Consider the following 10,000-nt stretch of genomic DNA (forward strand, 5'->3'; position numbering starts at 1 on the left):
AAAAAAAGGTAGTGTCACACGGGCCAACAGTGGGGTAACTGCACTGACTGACCCAGACTCTGAGAAACAGCTGAAATACAAAGGGTTGCATCACATAGTGGCCCCTAAATCGACAAACATTAAGGATATAATCCAGCTCCCATCCTCATTTGACATAGAAGTTCCCACAACATCATCTCACAAGATGAATCCTCAGCTACGTTCCTTCAAAAATGGACATAAATCTACAGTTACAGATTTAAGCCGGAGTACCTGCCCATCTGAAATCAAAATATATTCTTGGAGCAAGGGCAGAGGCACACTGGCAATCAAGATATAGAGGAGCAACAACAAGTTCTGCAACCCAGGAGGAAAAATATTGAACCTCACAACGACTGTGTTTCTATGGGTAGCATAGATTATATCCACCTGGCTCCAACATCAAGTTGACATCTGGCATTTTTACCATCTAGCCAACCAACCAAGCCAGACCACCTTGCCTCTGGGAACCCCATACAGATGCTGACCTGGAATATAGCTGGCTGGAAAGGGATGGTTGATAGTGGACTAATGAGCTTTCTCCCTAGATTCGATAAAGAAACCTGGTTAACCAAAGTGGATGAAACAATACAAATGCCAGGCTTTCAGGGATGGGCTTCTCCAACCCAAAAAACAAAGGGAGACCCTCTGGTGGGCTATTCATTCTTATAAAGCAAGAGTTGCAATGGCAGGGGGAGAAACTATGTAATGAAGCATTCGTACTTCCTACCTGTTAAATCTGGATATGAGGAGTTCGAGTTAATACTGGTAAATGTGTATATCCCTCCAAACTCATCCTGGTATTATAACTGGATGGGCTTGGAAGTCATCCTAGATGACATATCTGTTTCTCAGGCCATAGTGGTATCACTAGGAGATTTGAACGCTAGGTTGGGTCCCTCTTTATATGAGTTCACTCAGAAGAAGGGAGTCCCAGGGGAGTTTTTTGATAACCATCCTAAGTGACTCTCGAGAATCCGCAAAAGTAATGCTGCTGGCCTGCTCCTAGTCTCCTTAATTTTTAAGGGTAATCTCCAAATTCTGGGAGATAAGGATAAGAATTACACGTATCTTTACACATACCATTGGCCAATTCAAGCAGTGTCTTTTTTGTGTGTCTAGAGATAAAGCCGACCTCTTTTCGGAGTCACACTCCTCTTTTTGGAGGTCACAGGAACACCTTAGCGACAATAGCAACCATCAGCCTGTAAGCGTGATATTGCGAGGCCACTCAGATTTAAGACCATATAACATGGTTGACAGATGGCTCACCAAAAAGATAGAGGTGACCCAAAATAAAAGGTTAATTTGGGCCAAAGTTGATACTAAGGCAATATTAGAATGCCTTAAAAGAGAGAGTGCTACTAAGTGGGCTAGAACAATCCAGTCATCTACTACTGACTGGATTTCAGCCTTCAATGCGTTCTCTAATTTCTGTAATATTCTGAAGAAACACCTAACAACTAAACCTGCTACAAAGAGAGCCCGAGTGGGTAGACCCCGCTGGTTTGATCCTGAATGCCAGAGACTGAAAAAGAAATTGAAGGCAGCCATGAGGCTTGCCCAGAGGAATCCTACTGCTCGTATACAAGCTAAGATGTTGCACACAAGAAGGGAATATAAAAAAATTATAAAACGTTAAAGAAAAAAAGTTTTGCCATTTCAATCTGGTCAGAACTCAAGTTGGCTGCCAGAAGTCACAACTCAGTAATATTTTGGCACTCTGTAGCAGGTGTCCTGAAGGAAAGGAAATTTGCATTTCACATACCAATCTCTGCTGAGCATTGGGAGAATTATTACAAGTGTTTGTTGTTTGCCTCCACGGAACCTGCAGAGCAACTGTCTCTAAACAGTGATCTAGTAAATTCAAGAAACCCCCCCCCCCTCTTGGCCACCAGTTTCGGAAAAGGAGATACAATCCATCATTAAAAGCCTAAAGAGCAATAAAGTCCCAGGTGAGGATTTTTTACCAGCAGAACTATTCAAGAAATTTCCCAATTGGTGGGGTCCAGTACTGGCAGGTCTTTTTACACACATAAATAACATCTGCCAGATATATACCAGATGGGTGGAAGATGGCAATAGTTGTCCCCATATATAAAAAAGGAAATAAAAAGGACCCTAGTAATTATAGGCCTATTAGCAGGGATGACATTCAGCAGGTTCTGACAGGTTCTGGAGAACTGGTAGCAGAAATTTTGAGTAGTTTGGAGAACCGGCAAATACCATCTCTGGGTGGGCCCAGCGTGGGGTGGAAATGGAGATTTTGCAATATCCTTCCCCCTGGAGTGAGGAGGGAATGGAGATTTTGCAGTATCCTTCCCCTGCCATGCCCACCAAGCCACGCCCACAGAACCAGTAGTAAAAAAAATTGAATTTCACCACTGCCTATTAGCCTGATTGACATTGCAGCAAAAATATATGCTAGGTTCCTTTTGAACAGAATTGAAATCTGGGTAGAGGAAAACAATATCCCCAGAGAAGAAAAGCTGGTTTTAGACAAAGCCGATCCACTATTGACAACTGCTTTGTCTTGAACCATCTAATTGAGGAGACCTCTGTTTGCTGCTTTTATAGACTTACAGCAGCATTTGTTATGGTAAACAGAGAAGTACTATGGAGTAATCTGACGTCTCTTAAAATAGAACCTAGACTGCTGGTGTTGATTGAAGCCCTTTACACAAGTACCTGTTTGAGGGTGCGGTATGGGGTTAATGGGGCTCTGACTAACAGGATTCACACAAATAAAGGGGTAAGGCAAGAGTGTATCCTGGCCCCATTATTATTTAGCTTATATATCAATGACTTGCCAGGGTTAATGAAGGATCCTATGCCAATATTCCTAAATACCTACTGTAACAACTTGCTTTATGCTGATGATATGATTTTAGTATCATATCATCAGCATAAAGTAGTAGGATTATGTAGGCTTTTAAGAAGATTCAGCTCTTATTGCCAGGATAATTCCCTAATCATTAGTAAATCTAAATAAAAAATAATGGTGTTTGGAAAACAACATCAGAGACATAGATGGCAATTAAACGGTGAACCAATTGAAAAGGTTAACACCTTTGTATATTTAGGCATAACCTTTTCCAAGACTGGATTCTGGGCTTGCCATCATCAACGTAGTACTCTTAGAGCAAACGCCGGTTTGAATTTACTGCTTAAACTAAATAACCATAGTTACCCAGGGTCCCTAGCCCCATTAATTAAAGTATACAAAGCTAAGGTTGCCCCTATGCTCTTGTATGGAGCAGAGGTTTGGAGCCTATATTCAACCACAGCCCCAGAACACACACAGTCCTAGCATTTGAGACGTATTTTGGGTGTAGATCCAAGAATGTCTGCTGCAGCAGTTAGAGCTGAATTGGGAATTCATACAATTCATGCACTATCAAAAATTAGAGCATATAAGTACTGGTGCAAAGTCAATGAAATGGAGACTGATAGACTCCCCAAGTTATGTCTACTAGAGCAAATAAAATTACTGGATCACCAAACTAACAAATTTTGTAAGAAGCTGTGGCCTTCCTGTCTCCTGAATAACAGGAGAACAATTTTAAAAAAGAACTGCCCAAAGAATTAAAGATATAGAAGCACAAAATGATATAGCTATACTTAGTAAGGTGGGTAACTTGAAATGGTTGAGCAAATACAAACATACTTTTCAAGTAGACAGCTATTTGAACTTACAACCATCAAAACATCTTAGGGACATATTTACATGAGTGAGATTCGAACAGCTTGACACAATGGTCATATATGGGAGATTCCATTCTATACCCTACAATGAGAGTCTCTGCATTTATAGAGCAGCAAAGGTAGAAGATCTGCCTCACATCCTATTTGACTGTTGCTTGTATAAGGGGGTGAGAGACAGGTACTTTGGTCCATATACTAAATAAATGACCCATTGGGATCCCCATACCAAAACAACTTACTTTATGTGTGGCCAGAATCTGAAAATAACATTTAACACAACACAGCACTTAACCAAAATGGTTCAGTTGAGATCTGCATAGGTAGGACTGATTGGGGTAGATTTCACCAAAATATAATTTTATGTCATTTTACTCTATACCCTGTTTTCCCGAAACTAAGACATCCCCTGATAATAAGCCCAATCGGGGTTTTGAGCGCATGCACTAAAATAAGCCTCCCCCCGAAAATAAGCCCTCCCCAAAAAATATTTAAACAGCAGAGCTGAAAATCAGGTAAGACGGCAAGAGGAGCCCCATCTTTCTCCATGCGCTCCAAATTAATAAGACCGCCCCGAAAATAAGGCTAAGCGCTTATTTGGGGCTTCAAAAATATATAAGACAGGGTCTTATTTTCGGGAAAACACGGTATCTATGTATCAAATTATATTGTATCTAATCCTATAACTATTGTATTTTACCCTACTTTTATTTTAAACTGTTTGGATAAGATTTTAATGGTGATCTGTGTTTGCACCTTGTGCTTTGATATGACCTATAGGCTAATCAATAAAGCTAACTAGCTATTAAATGGTTCATTGCTTTTCAGTTTCCTTGCAGAGGCGTAATTTGTTCTTTGTTGCTGTCTTCTCAATTCTGGCTTTATATGCATTTGTTCCTAAGGCTTCATTTTGTACTATGAGAATTAGCCCCTCTGTCGGTTTCTTTAACTTTCCTGTTCTTAGCCTTTGCCAATGTTGCTGTGATTTGCTTTACATGCTAGATGTTTTTTGTAATACTTTTGCAAAGTAATGTAATACTTTGTCTTGCCATGTCTCTTTTCTATTCTTGATTTGGTCTTTCATTTAAGCCAGTTAGGTTTCTCCAATATCAGTAAGCCTTCATAATATACTAGCTTCCGTGCATCTTCTTCAGTGCCATTCAGATATTCTTCTAATGCCTTTTTTCCTTCTTCAACTATCTGGGGTACATGCAATGTTCTATGCCTACCTACTTTCTTTGGTAAGTAGAGTCTGTGTCAACATTGCTGCAGGAATGAATGTCATGATTGTCATTATTTTTCTTCCTATTTAGGTTTTTTAGTTCTGTCTGAGTCTACTCCACTAATCCCTCTCTATATTGAATGATTGGAATAGCCCAGGTCTTGATGTTTTCCTCCCATGAGTTTGGATTTTATGATCTTCTTCATTAATTACTATTTACTGTATTTTTCGCACTTCCTTCCCACCAAAAGAGTGGGTGGAAATGTCTGTGCGTCTTATAGAGGAAATATTGTGGCGGGGGAGGGGGTTCCCTACTGCCGTGGAACACTGGAGCCTTCGCTGCCGAGAAGCTGATTGGCAGTTGGATTGGCCTTGCTGAACAGCTGTTCTAGGCATTGGGGATCGCTGCCTCTGCCGATTGCAATTTGGTGGTGGTGATCGTTGGCAATTGACGGTGATTGGTGGTAAATGGTGGCGGTGGTGAATGGTGGCGGCAATACGCAGTGATAGGCAGTGATCCCTGCCACCTAGAACAGCTGATCAGCAGTATTCTGGGAGGCTGATCCAACCACCAATCAGCTGCTCGGCAGCAAAGGCTCCAGTGTTCCCTGGCGGCAGCAGCAGTTCAGCTCAGTCGACCAGTGGCAGGCGCAATGGAGCGGGGCCATGACGAGCCACAGGCTGGGGCTGTGATAACGTGCTGAAGCTGACCAGGCTGTTTTTTCTGTTTTCTGCAAGGACACTAGCCAGATGAATACCAGATGGATGCTGGGAGGCAGAGGCAGATTTTTTTTCTTGTTTTCCTCCTCTAAAGCTAATGTGTGTCTTATAGTCCAGAGCATCCTATAGTGCGAAAAATACGGTACATCTAACCTCAGCATGCTTGATGTAGTCAGCTTGAAGGATGCCCAGGCATTTTTAGTGATCATCTTCATCCAGACTCATAGGGGATCTTGAGTTTTCAGTTTTTATCTTATTGATAGCGAGTGTGACACATTTTTCCATTCCCAATTCCACTGCAATATCTTGGCTGCATGAACAGACAGTGTTGAGTAGTTATTCTATTTCAGATTCTGTTTTTCCATACAGCTTCGGATTGTATAGTTAAAAAGGGGTAGGATAGCTGGCAGATGTTTTTGATGTTCAGTGGCCAAATATTGGTTGATATTGTTAACAGATAAATCAGTGCAATGACAAATGTTGATAGTGAGTGTTAATAATCTTGATGTCATGGCCCCATTAGAGCCTGGGGCTGATGGAGGGGGAGGGCACAGTCCCTATGGCCCCTGAGGAATGACCTGGGGATGAGGATGAGGCAGTCCCAGGTCCCTTGGGCTTCGGAAGAGCGGGCAGGGAGAAACAGAGGGCACAGGTTGACCAAGGAAGGGGGGAGGAGATGGAAAGGGCAGACAGCAGAGAAGGGGTGGAGCTCTGGAGATGAGCAAATGCTTCTCCCACCTGATCCCAAGTGCAGAGAATGGAGAGGAGACAGAGTCAGCACAGGGTAACCTGACTACTCGGGAGGAGGGCACCCCGCCTCTCCTCCCGAGGATCATCTGGAGAGTAGCATTTAAGGAGACACCGTGGGAAGAGGTTTTTGTCAAGAACAAGTATTGTATTTCACGGCAACACACTCCAAGGCTCCAAGAAGAACTTTGCTCCAGGATCCTTGCTGGTGTGGACTGAGGTTTGATCCTTTGCTTTGACATTCGCTGTGAACTTTGCCAAGTTTGAAAGCCTGCCTTGCCCCCGGAGTGGTGCTGCTCCTGTGGACTTTCACTGCCGGGAAGTTGCACAAAGTATGTGTGGATATGTGTGTTCGAGCCTTGCTCTTGGACTGTAAGGGTAATCTGGGGGCATAGACCTTGGGGGATGGACCGGGAATTGCTAGATTGTGGGGATTGTGGGAAATGGTGGTTGGATAAAAGTTGGCAAGTTTCTGCCTAGCAAATGTTGCTTGCACGCCAACCCTGGGTCATAACAGTTGATAGTGAGTCTCCTTGAAAGATTCCTCCCTTGATAATAACCTCTACCAGACTTTCACCATTCAACAGCAAGTATGTCTTCCATTGGGCCATTAATCTTTGCACAAAGCTTCCAATGTTTCTACTGACTCCTGTTATTTTTTGCAGTTGATTAGCCAATCATGTTACTAGTATTGTTTTCCAATTAAAATCACCAAGTTAATTGTATCATTTTTATAATGAATGATTTTTCTTCTTGAAGTTTATGTATCATTAGAGATTTTGTTTTAATGATTTAATGAATGATTTTTTTGAAATGGGAAAGGTATATTGTAAAACAACTTGACCTTGTTTTTTTTAAAAAAAATGGGGGAAAACCATTTCAGACTCAATTGGCTCTCTGATAAGCAAATTTATTTGACTCAGTAACATTTCACTGCAGGCTGAAAACATCTTTTAAAACAAAGAAAGAGCCTTGATGAAATAGCCTTGACTTATCATAAGCTGCATGTTATGAACAAAGGTTACAAATTTAAATTATTAGTATCCATGTAAACTCTTTTGATATGCATCATTTTTCAACTGGCCTTTACAGCATTCAAGATTCCCCTGACTTTGTGCATATGAATTAATCAATTAACAGAATAACAAAGTTGGAAGAGATCTTGGAGGTTTTCTAAGCCAACCCACTGCTCAAGGAAGAAAATCTATACCACTTCAGACAAATCGTCGTCCAATCTCTTCTTAAAAACCTCCAGTGTTGGAGCATAAACAGCTTCCGGAGGCAAGTCTTTCCACTGATTAATTGTTCTAACAGTCAGAAAATTTCTTCTTAGTTCTAGATTATTTCTCTCCTCGATTAGTTTCCATCCATTGCTTTTTGTCTTGCTTTGGAGAAGCACCTGAACTTTTAAATTGATTTTTGCTATTTTTGTGTTTGCATGTAAGACTCTTCCGGCCCACAGAACTACTGGAAGGTAGTTGCGTATTCCAAACACCAATTCAAAACCCAAAAATTTAGAAGCATCAGGACCAGGGGTGGGATTCAAAAATTTTAGCAACCGGTTCTCTGCCCGGTTGCTCGGTGGGCATGGCCATGGTGGGTGTGGCCTACTCAGCCTCCTGCACCATGGGGGGGGGGCTTTCCTTGTTCCGGGAGGCTTTCCTTGAGCCTCTGGGAGGGCGAAAACAGCCTCCCCCGGGCTCTGGAGGCTCTCCGAAGGCCAGAAACGGGCCCATTTTCAGATTTCCAGAACTTCCAGGAGGCCCATTTTTCACCCTCCCAGAACCTCCGTGCGGGTGCTGCATTACCTAGCGTCCAAAATGGGCCGTGTGGAGACTTCTGGAAGGGGAGAGGTGGGGTGGGTGGGCCAACCAGTCCTTGCAACTACCGGTTCGGGAAACCAGATGTAAAATTAGCATCCGGTTTACCCAAACTGGTCCGAACCAGCTGAATCCCACCGCTGATCAGGACGAATGTCAAGATAATGCCCATGATCAAACAGGTGAAGGTCTGCTTTTCTTCCCCTGCATCAATATGCAATATGTATAAAAAGAGGTGAGGTTTCAATTCTATGGTCTTTATCTTGTCTTCTTTTGACACCCTTCCCTCCCCCCCCACACACAGATACCCCTAGATGGCCTTGATGAGATGTAACTGTTGGAATAATGTGCTGTTCTCTGGAAGATCATCTTATTATGTCTTGCCATCCATTGTCTTTATTCAGAAACAAAGGCTTCAAACTAGTAAAACAATAGAGCAGCATGTGCTAGTCCTGTGCCCCTTAATATATATTCCACACATAAGTATGAAACGTTTTTCTATAGGAAGGGAAGAGAAGTGGGGAAGAGAAGGAAGGAAGGAAGGAAGGAAGGAAGGAAGGAAGGAAGGAAGGAAGGAAGGAAAGAAAGAAAGAAAGAAGGAAGGAAGGAAGGAAGGAAGGAAGGACCTAGATCAGTGGTGGCAAAACTTTTTGGCACCAAGTGCCCAAACTGGAACGTGTTTGGGCACTTGTGCATGTGTATGTGCATGTGCGCGCACGCACCAGAGCCCCAGAAACTCAGAGACCAGTTGGAGGTGCCCATGCATGCGCCGGCCACTTGATCTTCTGATTTCCAGCACGTGCATGCGCCCCAGCCAGCTGGTCTTTGTGTGCGCAGGAGTCCCGGAAATCCGAAGACCAGCTGCACTCTGGCCACCTGGTCTTCGGGATTCTGGGGCTCTGACATGTGCAAAGATCAGCTGGCCGGTGCACATTCGCATGCGGAAAACCAGAAGAGCAACTGGCAATGCTGTGTGTGCCCACAGAGAGGGCACTGTGTGCCACCTCTGGCACCCGTGCCATAGGTTCACCATCACGGCCTTAGATGCAGTAAGAAAATTGATGTACAGTCATACCTTGGCACTCAATTGCTTTAAAACTCATCAAATTTGCTATTTGATGCATTTTGAAGCAGAAATCTTGGCCTGGCAAGTCGGTGCACAAGGAAGAACTTGCTGACGTTGCCTGCCTTGTGACACACTATTTCTTCCAGCTGAAATAGGGGGGTCACAAGAGAAAGTCTACTCTTTGATTTGAATTCAGAATGTTGTGGTTTATACTAATTTGCTCCTTTCTTATTTGGCCCTACCTCTTTTTCTTACTAATTGTTATATTGATCGGGAATTTCAAAAAGATACCAAAACAAATGTCTGGTTGTTGAGAATTCATGCCATGCATATAGGCACACCAATATTTGAAAGACATGTTGATGGCCCATGGCTCTATGAGCGTCAGTTGATTATAAATTCAGGGTAATTTGGTTCTACCACATTAAAACTAATCACGGTTAAGAGCGTTTTTTCTTTGGTTCTGACTTTTTAGAATAGATTCTCACTGGAATTAAGGCTGGAATCAAGACACATAAAGTTTTAAATGGTTTTAAGCATGATTCTTTTTCATGGGCTCTTGCGCCTTTGCTTTAAAATAAATAAAAAATTAGCTGCCACTTTGAATCTATAAAGATTATATGACACTAAGACAAGGAACCACTAAGGACAAAACTATTCTCAACAGGGGTGAAATGCTTCCGGTTCGGACCAGACCGCCCGATC

This window comes from Pituophis catenifer, unplaced genomic scaffold (genome assembly GCF_029215685.1).
Source record: "Pituophis catenifer annectens isolate HBS135680 unplaced genomic scaffold, rPitCat1.0.hap2 SCAF_4, whole genome shotgun sequence".
Lineage (NCBI taxonomy): Eukaryota > Metazoa > Chordata > Lepidosauria > Squamata > Colubridae > Pituophis > Pituophis catenifer.